This window comes from Rhinolophus sinicus, linkage group LG11 (assembly GCF_036562045.2).
Source record: "Rhinolophus sinicus isolate RSC01 linkage group LG11, ASM3656204v1, whole genome shotgun sequence".
NCBI lineage: Eukaryota > Metazoa > Chordata > Mammalia > Chiroptera > Rhinolophidae > Rhinolophus > Rhinolophus sinicus.
In genome coordinates this window covers 34,279,419-34,293,678 of record NC_133760.1, presented here as the reverse complement: position 1 = coordinate 34,293,678, position 14,260 = coordinate 34,279,419, and the positions used below count along the sequence as shown (strand labels likewise).

At 49.6% G+C, this 14,260-nt stretch overlaps 1 long non-coding RNA gene across 1 annotated transcript in view; it reads right to left on the bottom strand.

Moving 5' to 3' along the window:
* LOC141567688 (uncharacterized) overlaps positions 1–3,388 on the bottom strand; it is a 246,374-nt gene extending 242,986 nt beyond the window's left edge. The window contains exon 1 of the long non-coding RNA XR_012490509.1: positions 3,217–3,388. This is a non-coding gene — a long non-coding RNA (uncharacterized LOC141567688). The remainder of the gene's footprint in view (positions 1–3,216) is intronic.
* Between the last annotated feature and the right edge of the window lie 10,872 nt (positions 3,389–14,260).

The following is a 14,260-nucleotide window of genomic DNA, read 5'->3' as shown; positions in this document are numbered from 1 at the left end:
GCTCTTAATGAAATGAAGCACGAACTGTTTGAGAAAGCAATTGAAAGTCAGCACACATGCCATGAATCATCTCTCGAATGAACATTTATTAAATCAGAATTCATAACTTTGATATTTTATCTAACAGGTTTGCTACCCTTTTGAGACTCTATTGATGGATAAAAAGACAGATGTTTCCAGAGCTAAATTGGAGGAGGGATGGGCGAAGGAGAACACAACCAGACGTCAATTAAAGAAAGCAGGCAGCAAAATGCCATTACCCGATGTTTGGGTTTTGTGTTGTCATCTTCAGGTAAAATTCAAACAAATATTTGCTAGTGAACAGGCACAAAAGCAGGTTGCAATGCTGGAGGTTTCTGGGATCTGCCTGAGAACAGGCAGCTGTTCTGATGGTGCAAGAGGCAACCGTCGGTTTGGGGGTTCCAGAGCTGATTGTCCTGAAGGGAAACTTTAGTCAAACAAGAGTCAGATTAATGCAAAACCCTATTTTTACTTCCTGAGGGTACCGGAAAGCTGGAGGGGATCAGAATCCTCTCTCATTTTTCAGGCTCTTCAAAGGCACCTACCTGCTCCTTTTCGTGGAAGCAAATATATATCACATCAATGTCACACCCCGCCACTATTGTCCCAGGCACCTTTTTGGGTGAGCAAATGAAAGTGGACTGAGAAGCCTGTGAAGCTGTTTAGTTCTTTTGACTGCTGGCGGCAGTAAATTGGTGGATCAAGGTGACATCATCCCCCATGGCTCACACTTGCCACATTTCTTAGCGTCTCATATTCATAAAAGCAGACCTGCAATCCTTCTAGGCAGCCCTCTTGTGCTGAAAGTAAAGGAGACCTTCCCTTTTAACTGCTTTGACACCATGGGGCCATTCTCCTCCAAAGCCTTTCAAGCCCACCCTTTTGCCAGCCAGAATCATGGTCTAGCTGCTGACCGACATTTCTGTGGAATGTTCTGGCACTTTCTTTGCACAGAACAACACACGTCTAAATAATAACTTTTGCCCATCATAACCTGACTAGATTGCTAGAACTGCAGCAATAGGACAGTCAGAAGAGTGGCTTGAATATCAATACAGTTAAAGAAAAATAACTATAACCGTCTCAGGTTATCATATGAGGTAACCACGGCATCTCCCTTTTTTCTATGTGAAGCAAAGGACATTTGATTTCAAAGCCAAAAGCAACCAGAAGAAACAGCCCCTGCGTTGTACAAGCCAAAAGTTGCCAATGAATGCAACACACACGTTGCCACCCTCTCTTCCATCTCTTTGTTTTGAAGCAAACTGGAAAACTCGGTGTTCTGCAGGACGCAGGAGTTTGTGACTGATGTCCGGTCCTCATGTCCAGTTGGGATTGCGGCCTGGAATGGAGCAGCACATCACAGCAGCATTTCTCTAGCTCAGTGGTTCTTGACCAGAAGTGTGTGTCACCACCGCCTGGGGGGTGGGGAAACCATGGATGGCTGGGCCCCACCCCCAGCGTTTCTGATTCAGTACGTCTGGGATGGGGCTCCAGAATTGGCCTTTCTAGCAGGTCCCAAGGAATGCTGACGTTGCTGGTCCAGGACCACAGTTTGAGAATCATGGCTATAAGCAAAGCCTCACTGGCAAAACCCTGATATTTTCTACAAGGTAAGATGGATGCGATAGGGTTCAGGGGCCTTCGAGTCTGCAATCCCATCTTGTTTTAATGACTCCAAACAAACAGGTTTGCTGTATTTTTATTTTTTTTTACTTCTTCTTTGTTGTTTGCAGTACTATACCAGTCCTGAGTTTATTAATATCTAGAGCAAGACAGAAGCTCATCTTTATGTCATTGGTCATTATAGAATCATTACTGTAGGGGGAAAGGTATTCCAGACCCCACCACAGCCCTGGGTCCCAGAGGAATCTGAGACCAGAGAGGGTGAGACACATGCCTAAAACCACAAAGCAGAGATGGCCCTAAAACCCAAGGTTGTAAACAGCCAGCGTAAGCCCTTCCCTCTAACTCAGCCCAACAGGCGGGTGCGTGAAATACGTGGTTAAACCAGGCAGAGTAATTTCCCATTTACAAGACGTGCCTCCTTGGACTAGTGGCTCCATCCGGTCGGCTACACTTCAGAATCCTCTAGGGAGCTTACAGACTGTAACGACAGCAGGCCTCACTTCAGAGATTCTGATTCAACTGTTCTGGGGTGGAGTCCAGGCAGAGAATATTTTTAAAGCTCCCCAGGTAATTCTAAAGTGTACTACAGCTTGAGAACTGCTACCTACACTGGCAGAATGTCCGTTCTCTAGCACAATGCTTCTCAAACATCAGTGGGCGGACGAATGCTCTCCTCTTCTAGTAGCAAGGCCCTAGCAGACTCTTAGTAAGCACGTGTTGGGTAAAGGACTAGCACAGAGCTCTTTTAAAAACCCCAGACCAACCTCATCAGCATCACCCGGGAACTTGAGAGAAAAGCAAGCTCTCGGTCCCTTTCCCAGATGTAGTGATCTCAGACCCTGGGGGTGGAGCCCAGCAATCTGTGTATTAGCAAGCCAACTAGAACTCTAGATGGTTCTGACCTAGGCTACCCATGAGGACTCCTAAAAGAGAGGAATTGAAAAATGGATGGAAAAATTTAGTTAGAAACACAAAGCTATAGTTAGAGTCTGTCGGAGAATAATGACGCATTGCCCCACAAAGGTGGTGGTGGGCAATCATTGTGGTAGGAGTTCAGGGTCGGTGGGAAAGGGAAGGAGCCCAGCTCCTCCAGAGTAGATGATGTGTGAAGGGCAGGGGGAGATGAGGCTGGGAGTCACTGGGACCCTGATGGCAGACTCAGAGATAGCAGGTTACACATTTGTGTGAGAGAGAAGGGGTTGGGGACAGCAGCCATTCCACCAGAGAGCAGAAGGCCATCCCCAAGCGTGCAGGGCCCAGGGAGGCTTCTTGACCCTCACAAAGATGCTGCAGGTGAAACACTGCAGGTAAGTGAAGCAGACAAGCAACATGGGCTCCTGGAAAACACGTGGACTTAGAGACCCCAAAGATCCTGGCTTTGGGCTCCTGGCCATGAATCCTTGAGCAAGAGAGTTATGTTGTCTGGACTCGGGGTTCATCACCTCAGAGACGAGCCTCGGGTGCTGCAAAGTTATCCAAGCAGCTAGCACAGTGCCTACAAAGCAGTGCTGCGCAAGCATGAGAGCTGTAATTAGTTTCAAATAAGGAAGCGTGGTCCAAACTCACCGTCCTTGCGGTACAGTGAAGGGATCAGGAGAGGTGAACCACTCACGAAATCACAAGGGAGGAAGTGGCCTTTTCAGTCGGGAAAGCACAGGTGAAGGGTGCGCCATCTTAGAATCCTTCCTGGGCCTCGTTGCTGGGTTCCCAGGCTAGCCCACACAACCCACGTTAACCCGGCTTCTCCTTGAGTCTATGTGTACAACCCTGAGAGGAGGGACCACTGACAAGGACAGGTGAGGGCATCGCACCCACTCTGCAGTCCACCTGGTCTCTGTCCAGGCCCAGGGCCAGTGCCACCAGCCCTTTGAGGTGGGAGAGTCAGATGTCAGTGTGCTTTCCCCACCCTGCGGTTTGCATAGCCTTTAAACCCAAGAATGCTGGATTCAGAGTGGCCGGCAGCAAATAAAACCAAGGGAGGCGCTTTTTGGAGTATCGTTAAAAAAAAAGTAAAAGGACTCCACCTAAAGAAATTAACTTAAAAGCATATGGAAGCCGCCAAAAGCTCTCTGCCTTCATTTTAGAACTGAAAGGGCACAGTCTGGCTTTGAAAATGAGCTCACGCAGCAGGTATGCATGGTTCAGCGAAATGTGAATCCAGTCCTAGCTCCACCATTAACTGATCACATACCCTGGGAAAGGAACACATAGCGAGTGAGTTCCATGCCCCAGGCCTGGGGAGGGCTGCTTCCCCATATTCAGATATTGTTTTTTATTCAATAATTAATAAGTGGTCATTAGGGGGCAAGCATTGCGCTAAAAACTGAGGAACAAAGATGAATGATTGGGGGAGGGTACTCTGTTCAGCCCTCCAGGGGTTTACAGACTAGACTGCTAGACAAAACGGCTCTCATTGAATCCCCCCGATAACACTGTCAAGTGGGCATTGCTCTCACCCCCATTTTACAGATAAGAAAACTAAGACCGAGAGAAAGAAAAAAACTGTACTGATGATTGAGTGGCAGAGCTGGGGTTCAAACCCAGGACCTCGTGTCTCCAATGACAAGGCTACTGCAAGTAAGTCCTTCCCCCTCTTTCTAACCCTCAGTAGTGCCATCATTAAAATAAATGACTGGATGAAATGAACTTTTGGTTCCCCTCTGTCTCTATCTATGCTTCCAGTTGAATCAAACCCTGGGGTTCAAGGAAAATGTATACATGTTCATAGCCCATTGGATGTTAAAGCCAATTCATCCAATCCTATCATCTGAGACCCAGAGAGGAGAAGGGAATTGCCTGAGGTCAGACAGCAAGACAGTAACGAACAAGGACGTGAATCTCCTAATGCTTGGGTCTTTCCATTTTTAAACAGACACACACATATACCTAAACACCTCAAATAATGTCATTTGTCATAGTTATGTTTTACTGCTAGGAAAAAAAACACAAGAGAAAGAAAGGACACTGTTTTCCCATCTAGCTTGGGTGCTTAAGTATGCTCTCTGTTTTGAGGGGGTTGGGGGAACCTCCAGAAAGCTTCACCTAGCTAACAGGAATCTCGGCTCTCCCCAGGGCTCCCTGAAGTCTAACAGATAATGCTTGGCTCTTTCATTCCCCAGCCCCAGACAGAGGAGGGATAAAGAAGAATGCTGTAAATCAGCCACCACATAATCATACATTTTGAGAGTTGGCTTGTAATTAGTCTATATTCATAGTGCTGTGTGGGTAGAGAAATCTGCAGCCAAGGAAATTCTGAAAACTAACATGTTTGTTTCAGTGACTGATCTGCAGGAACCATATGCCAAGTGACAGCTGAGTCCCTCCCCCATCTGAGAGCAATGAGAGAACCTAAGGCCACGCGTATTCGCACACACACCTTGATACAGCCTTTCCTGCTTCCCCCAGGTTCACATCACCTCCTCTGGCTCTGGTTTATCCTTCTTCTGGTTGCCAAGGTTTCCCCTCAAGAAAGCAAAATTTGTATCAACCTGGCTGACTTCTCAGGGATAATAGCATCAATCAGTGAGTTGGGGGCGGGGAGAAATGGCAGCTGACTTACACGGAGACATTCACACTAGGAAGGGTGCCAGATGTTCAGCTGTATTCAGTCCTCCTAGCAGCCCTATAAGAGTCACTCTACCACCTATGACTTATGCTGGGTCTACACACTGAGTGTCCTAGAGTCGTTCTATTAAGATTGGATTCACAGAACCATCTTCTTTTGTGCAGTGATAATAACAATCATGAATACTAAAGACCAGGACTTGCAGTTTCCAAATTGTGTGCATATCAGACATCTCATTTGAGCCAGGTGAAAACTTAAAGTTTGACTTTGTATGTATCTAGTGATTTGGGCCTTGTATTGACAAAATCAATATGTTACATCCTCTAGGAAAAGGAAAACACAACCCTAATCTTTGCTGAATTTCTATGTATGGCAAATCCCAAACTGTCCTCCTCTCCTTTCTGGAAGACCTTAGTAAAGCTGTAGGGCAGGGACTCTGGAGGTGTCACTCATACACAACCTTCACGTAGGTGCGGGCAAAAAGGTGGGTTTCCTCATCTTCAAGGAACTTTACCAGATCAACCTTTTCAGGGTGTCGACTCCCTGCCTGCAGCTCTACTTCCATACCTCTGCTTAGCCAGACACAAGGAGACCCTGTGCACCCAGGACGGTATGCAAACAGGAGAAGTGTTAGTTGGGCATGGAACTCACATGATGTAATAACCCACATATTAGGCATTTAACTTAATTCTGAGCACATCTTCTGCAACTACAAATGCCCCCGCCCCTTGTGTACCACAGTGGACAGCTGTTGTCCGCTGTTTACAACCAGAGCTGATTTATTTTTTCATCTGCACTGCCCAGCCCAATTCCTGGCACACAGTACATGTTCAATAAGTATTGTTGGCTGACTCCATGAATCAAACAGAAGAACTGGGAGAGCTATAGCTCCCAATTTGTAGGTTTGTGTGATTGGGTCTTTTTGCCATCCCCCCAGGGTCTAAGACAGTAAGTCTCAATTCTTGCACCAAAATCACAACCTGAAGGTTATTTGAAGAGTGGGGATGCAGAGATGGGGTGTTTGCAGAGTGATACAGCAGAATCAGCTGGGGAGCTCTGAAAATATACTGATGTCTGGCACCACACTTCACTTGGTCTAGGAACCAGCTTAGGTACCTTCTAAAGACTTCTCAGGTGATTCTTACATGCAGGCAGGAGGCAGGGGCAATCTCACAGCCATGGTTCTCAAAGCGTGGTCCCAGCACAGCCGCTGCCTCACCGGGGTACTTGCTAGAAATGTGACTATTTGGGCTCCCTTCCAATTCACTGAAAAATAAACACCAGGGCTGCTTTGTTTTGAGCAAGCCCTCCAGATGAGTCTGGTGCACTAAAATGTGAGAACCCCGGAACTGCAGGAAGGGAGGCCAGGTGCTTGTTCCCTTGGCTGTGGGCCCAGTGTGGGGAGATGGGGTAAGAGTCCTTCCTTCCACCCGAAGTCTGAGATATAGAATCTACAGCTCAGGACTGCAGGAGCCGCCACAGCTCCAGGGCATATGTCACTGTTCTGTTCTAAAAATTGCTACATCTGTACCTGCACAAGCTAATAAAAAGTCTTCCCACAGGGTTGAGAGCTTTATTAGGCACTGACGTGTGCCCAGATTCTTCCCGGCCTTCTCTGGGCTACATGGTAGGGCATGCTCCCCAGGACAGCGGCTGCCCCAGCTCCTCCAAGCTCCTCCCAGCTCATGCCCTGAGCCAATCAGGATGTCCCGTGCAGCCTCCAGCATCTTTGGCTTGTTCTCTGTGGGGTCTGCCTTCATCTGGGGGTCGTGCCTGCTAAACTTATTCTTTATTCACAGTCTCCCCTCCCCAGCACCCCTCAGTCTCAGGTTCCTACAGCCTCTATTTGGAACTTTCCCAAGATCAGTCCACATGAAGGGGCAACTTCCTAGCTGCTCAGCCTCAGGCAGAAGCCCTGAGACAAAGGGGAGAAAGCTGGGGGCCCCTCAGAAAGACCAAACGGGAAAGCAGGGCCAACAGAAGAGAGGACAGCAATTTACCAGTCTGGTGAGAAAGGAATTGGGGTTTCAGTGCCAGGCGGGCCCACTGCCCACCTGGCTCCCTTCTGATGAGCTCAATGACCATTCTGAATCTGAGATGCAGTGTGCACATCTGTGCAACTGGAGAAAAGTACTGTCAGCCCACTGGGGAAGTGCTCAGTGAACTGTGAAAATATGTGATCTTATGTTGTTGTTTTCCCAGGTCCTCGCACAACGCTTATCTAGGAAGGAGAGAGGAAGGGAGGGAGGAAGGGAGGAATGGAGGGAGGTTAACCGCAGCATAAATGAAAAAGCACACACATTTCTCCATCCCTCGCTTGGGATCTCATTCTGAACCCAGTGTGGGCTGGTCAGGAAGAACACGAGGGTTATATACACCTCCCGGACCTGGGGCGACAGAAGTTGTTTCCAAGACAGTGTGCTTGGGGTAACTCCTAAGCCAATGAGGGAGGAGGCTCTTGGGCTGGGAAGGGGTAAAGGAAAGACAGAGAAAGGAAGAGAAGGGTATGAAGAAGGTCGACAAGATGGCGTGACAAGGGTCATTAAAGCAACAACAATACAGCAGCTGACATTCGTCCAGGACGGCTTCCTGTGGAGCATCTCATCCCCCTGAGAACAGCCTAATGAAGTGGCTTTGAATGGTGAGAACCAAGGCTCAAAGAAAGTGGACCAAGGGCACACGCCCTGCAGGAATGTCTGCGTACAACTTCATGATGGTGGCAGGGCTCCCACACCAGGTTGTGCTTTTCTGTGCTCACTACAATGCCAGCCCCTCGGTGCCTGGGGCCCTCTCAGTAAATGACAGTGATAACCCCCACCCCCACCATGTTATCCCAAGGATTAAATGCATCGATTGACTTGTAGAACTCAACACAAAGCCTGAGGTCAATAAATGGTGGTTGTGATGAGAAGGTAGATGAGGAGGAGGCGTTGGGATGTTTCGGTTCAGCTGCAAAGCCTCAACCTCCAGCCAGACCTGGCACCTCCCTGGTTAAAGGCACGCGTGGAGGGGTGCAAGTCTGACGGTCTGCCCCCCCTAAGTCACCCCCCGCCTTCCCCACCAGGGCCGACCTCCGTCACGGTGTGCCAGCCTCGGAGCACGGCTAACCACGCCTGCGGCCGCAGGACCCCTTAATGCTCCCATCTGGTTTGTTCAGGCGTGCTCTCCCTCTGCCTCGCCCCTTCCTGCCCTCAGAGAAATGTTTACCTCTCAATCAGGAGACATCAGGAGCTCGCTGTCTTACTACAAAGGAGCCCTGAGATCACAGCCCTGTGGCAGTCACCTGGCAGGGGCCCCACAGCAGGATCAAACTCCTCTCCCCACCAGAAACACCCACAGGTTCTGCAACGGGCTGAGATGACTGACTGGGAAGTCCCGCTGCCAAACGGAGGTACTAGTGGCTACCACGGTGGGTGTGGGGCGTAAGTGAGCAGGTATGTGGGAGCTCAGAAAACGGAGGCTTCTCTGTCTCTCCTCCTTCCTTAGCCACACGGTCATAGGCGGAGACACAGCTCACTCCATGCCTGCACCCGTCTTACCCGTGAGCTGCCTCTGCTCATTTGCCCTCCAGACCCACTCTGTACCCTGCTCTGGGCCCCGGGATGCTGACCTGGATGGACACACTCACTGGGGTCCATCCCACAGGAGGTGCCGACCAGCGTTCAGAGGATGGAGTAGAGCAGGGTGAGGGAACTGGCTCCCCGGGTTCGCCCTTCCAGCTGCACCGTGGTCCTGAAAGCCACAACTGCCGGGCTAGCCTTGGTCCACAGTGACAGCTCCCTCTGGCTTCTGGCAAACCCTCCTTCCCCTTCCTTCTGGCCGGGGTGGTAAAGGCTCCTCAGTGTTGCTAGCCCCACAGCGCCTCCCCGGCCATCACTGATTTTCTCTCAGCCTTCCACAAGCTGTTATAAATGGGCCATTTATTGACCTCTCCTCAACTCCCCCCCTTGAGAGCACCATCTGTCTCCTCTTGGGACCCTGACTGATAGCCCAGACTCTTGTTTGAGCTCGTACTGTTCAGCATCATTTGAAGCGCATCCTGCAAGCCCACCTTTTCCAAGAAATCTCCTCAGATCAGCCTTCAACTGTCCTCTCGGCGCAGACCTTGTGCCTACCGCTTAGCCTATGGCGTCCTCTCCTTCTCATCACTAGACCTCACTCCACATCCGTGACCCTACCCACCAGCTCAGAGGAGGCAGACTTTCCCTACCCTCTTCACACTTCCGTCAACACCTACACAAGCCATACATTCTCTGAAGAGCTTTAGGAGACCAATAAACCTTTCCTCCCTCCCTCACACCCAGGGACATGGCTTTGGCACTTGTTTTAAACACCAATGATTTTTCACACTGACCTTTTCTCAGTCTGTGACTCACAGGAAAGCCTGGCACAGGGCATGCACCTGCCCCAGTCTCTATCCCCCACTGTCCACAGGGGAATGCCTTCCGAGAACCACAGCACCTCGAGCCTTATAACGATCATCTGTCCCCATGCCCTCCTTTTGCTGAGGGGGAAGTGGAGACCAAATTGCTACAAGGATTGCACAAAAGCCACAGGTGAGTTTGTAACAGGATGGAGATCAACCAGCCCCCTGCCTTCAGGGAGGCCCTGTGCACCTGGCCTCGTACTGAGACTTTCACGTCTGTCAGTGCTTCTCCAGCGAAGGTGCTCAGACCCATATGCAATGTGCTCCAGGGCTTTATGAAGCCAAAGGTGTAACGTGCTGCCGCTCCCTGGAGACCTGTCGGCTTCCAAGATTCGGGGCAAGGGAATGAAGAAGGTTATTACACTCAGGGCAGGGACTGGGGTGAGGCAAGGGAGGCACTCTCCTAGGGCACAACATTTAAGAGGGCACCAAAAAACTTAGTAATCAAGATAAACGATATTTTAATGCATTATTTTTAAAAATCAAAATGAATACCAAGAGACCCATGACAAACAAAAGATGACAGTTTTCAGTAAAGATAGGATCCAATCCTGCATTTGCATAACCCTTCCTCACTGGCCTCCCCCAATCCTGCAACTGGTTCTAATGAAACTTTATTTACAAAAAGAGCAGGCCACTTTGCCAATTTGAGTTTTGAAAATATTGCATTAACATGTTATTATTTTGTTGACAGATTTTTTTGGTGTCTCTTTACATTTTGGGCCCCAGTGTGCCTCACTCTCCTCAACTGAGTCCCAGCTTTGCTCACTGTAAGTCATTTAAAATATGCAAAAATAAAGCAAACACAGCTATACTGAGGAGTGGAATACAAAACTATGCGATTTTTAAGACAAAACAACAGACTCCAAAACCATCTGGTGTGCTGTGGACGCCACCATGAGATTCCTGGAGGTCTGAGACCATCCTCCTGGATTTAGGGGCACTTCCCAGAATCAGCATTGGACAGGACGCTCCTCGGAAATCGGGTGAATTGTTTGGTTCCTTTTTGGAGATGAGGAAGATGACACTAAGAGATGTTGAGTGATTTGTCACTTGTTACGGCGTGAGTGAAAGATGAAAGCCCAGCAAACGACGGCCAGTTAGCAGAGTAAAGACACACTTCCATTTGAACCCCTTTCTCAAGTGTTACTAAAAAAAGAGATGAGTGAGTGACCTACATATGCTTCAGCTAACTTGTCAACCCACTTCTCCCCCACCAAGTGCTCCGAGTTTCTGCAATAACAGGTTAGGCACCATAATTGTCACTTCTGTAAGAAATGCCAGGGGGTTGGTAGATATCAAACATGAGCATTCAGAAGCACACACAGCATCTCATGAGTCCCAGATCAAATCCAATTATGCCCCAAGGTGGTAACCTACACCTGAATGCTGGGATTGGTTGCCATCTGCATCAAATGTATCACCCTCCATCCTCCCTCTGCTGCCCCTTTTCTCTGGAATGACTACCCTCCCCCACCCCTAACCCCAGCCAACCTTGCATGAACTTCACAACTCAGTTCATATATCAACCCTTTGCAGAATCCTTCACTGACACCTACCTCTTCTGTGTTTCATTCATTAACTCATTCATCCATTGCATAAACACTTACTGAGTTTATTTAGCCCAGCACAGTGTGAGGACGCGATGGGGAATGAAGAGACATTGTCTAAGCTCCCACAGCGTTCAAGGTCTCCTGTCCCCATGGCACCCAGTATGTCTCACCCTCTTGGGAAGGACAGTTTCACACTGGACTCCACTGGTCTGATTCCATCTTGTTCTCCCCAGCTTGACTGGAGCTCCTCAAAGATATGTCCTACCCATCTTTAATCCTCAGGGCATAGCAGGAGCTGGCCCAGACCAGGTGCACAATAAAGAGGTGAGGGAGAGACCACATTAATGTTTATCTTGCTTTCGTGTTTCAGGTTGTCTTCTAATCACCGTGCACGTGAGCCATGCCCTCTGGCCATTTCTGTCTTTCTCCAAATTCCCACTTGGGGTGCCCACAGGGAACAAAGCTGCCCTTCCATCTAAAAGAGCCACATCCACCGACTGCGGAAGGAATTTTCTCGATAGCTCCCATCAATGCACATTCTCGAACCAACCAGCCAACAGGCTGTTGAAGGATTTCAAAGGCAGCATGACTAACGTAATGTTTTCGAATGGAAAGTGGGGAAAGAGCTCTCAGCGACCCACTCTCCTTAATGACATAAAGCAAACGCCTCCTCAAGTACAGCCGTGGAAGCCTGTTTGAGCCTTTGCTCCCCAGCCCTGCTCTCCTCCCCGCTGGCCAGCACAGACAGATGAAAAGGTATGCCTGCTGAATGCGTACCCAAGGGGGCCTGCAAGCCCACCTGTGTGGGACAGTGGGATTATGTGGATTCTGCAGCACCTGCTCCTGATTTGTCCTCCTGTCCCCAGACTCTCCACAAAAATCTGAAGACTGTACACCTCGAAATGTCAGCATGCTTCTGAATCAGGAATCAGCTCACGAGGTGCTAGGTCTCATGGGTGAGCCCCAAGACAAGTGCAGGGGGTCGTCCAGCCTGAACAGCCCCTGATCCCACAAGGGAGGCCCAAGGAGGTAGGAGCCCAGAGCCCCAGACCCCCACCCAGGGGCATAGGGCCTCAGCACCTGCTCCTATCCCTCCTTCTCCCCTGGCCTCCTCCCTGGCCTCCCCGCTTCTAGTCCAGACCGTTTCCCTTCCAGAGATCAGCCTTTGCCAAGCACTTCCATGCCCCACCTTTGCTTGTCAGCTGAACTTGGTATGTGAGGCCTTCTCCAATCTCATTCCCCCACCCCAAAACAGCTGTGCTTCTGAATGTCCCCCCATATTGAAGTCGCTGCATACATTCAAGGACATCTGCAGGAAGAGCTGTCTCTTCTACTCCGCATCCCACCCCTGGGCACGTGCACAGGCACACACACACACACACACACACACACACACACACACACACACACTTTCTTTCATCTAGATTTACCTAACATCAGTTGAATGCCGACTATGTGCCAGAAGAAGGGAACTAACAGCTTCTTGAGCGCCTATCACATGCCAGGTCTTTATTTAGTCTCTGTGCATCCTGAATCTCATTCCATCCATGTAGTATTAGTCAAGGCTTTGTCGGGAATAAAATGATGGCACATTCAAATGGGTCATTTAGGGAGAGTTTGCTAAAACACCTACTCACATAGGTGTGGGCAGGGTATAGGGAAAGCCACCAGAGACGGTTCGGAGCAGGATGCTAGGGCTTGTGACAGCTGAGAGCCATCACCACCACAGGCATGAAAAGGGGAGAGGAGGCGATAATTGCCAGAACTGGACAAAGAGGGCTGTGTGGCAAGGGTTCTGTGACATCATGTCAATCGGTTTAGCCAGCTCTTGGGCACCTCCAGGAAGGACACTTACTCTTCCCCCCACCCCCACCTTCTCTCTGATCTCCTGCAGGTCTCGCCACTGACCAAAACCAACAGGAAGCCAAAGGGCAAGGGGGCCAAATGATGTTCCAGAAAGATCAGCCTCCCAAGACAGAAAGCCAGGGCCACCAGCTGTTGTCCATTGCAAAGCGCATGTCCCCACTACATGGGGACACGTAAAGTCAATTTCATCATCCGCTCACTCAAGTCCTCTGATCACACAGTTCCAAACCTAATCATAGTTTTTTCCTCCACTGCCCATTCCACACCCCCTTACCCTCTTCCAGGGAGGGCTCTTGCCCTCCGGGGTGAACCAAACCTCATTTCTTGGAGGTCTGAGTCCTCGGTGGTCTTGTTTTTATTGGGTTGCCACAGAGGGATGGTCGGGACTTTGGGAAAGGGAGTATGAAGAGGTACCCAGCAAATCTCCTGGTGTAGACCCCACGGGGCACACTGTTTCCCTTCTCATGGAGCATAATTCCCTCCACTCTCCATCCCACCCCCTTGTAAGGTAGCAGCAACCCAATTCACAGTGAGTGACAGTTGGGATCGTTTTCCTTCGGTCACTGTGACCCCCTTTTCTTGCCTATGGTTTAGTGGTACAAAGAACCCCAAAATGCCCAGCAGATGTTTTAAGCCTCCAGTTCCTAAAATGCATGGTGTTCCTGGTGGAACTACATCTCCCGCGGCTATGGGGGAGATGAGAACACTGCGAGGAAGCTCTGCTTTGAACGGTCCAGGGCTGCATCCACAAATCACCACAGTGAACCCCCAGGATAGCCTTAGGAGATGAACGCCCAGTCTATGGATGAGAAAACAGAGGCTTGGAGCAGTGGATTAATTTTCCTAGTGAAACACAGAGTAGTGTTTGCACGTTGGTATAAAACTCTAAACCTTGGGTCCCTTCTCTTGGCCCAGGCTGCTGCTATCAGGACTGCACCGGCCACCATCACCCTATGAGCGTTTGACGTATATGCCCAGACAGACAGACAGACAGACAGACAGCCTTTTGGATTTCTAGGGGCCATAATTTATTTCCTTCCATGCCCTTTCCTCTGCAGGCCCCAAACACCAGGACTGTGGAAGCAAAATGTCCTCTTCATCTTTTGCCAGGGACCTGGTACCCCATGTTTTGTCATCTGGACTGACCAGTCTTGCGGAACCACCTGGAAGAGGCCCCTGAGGAAAAAGCTGCAGCCCAGT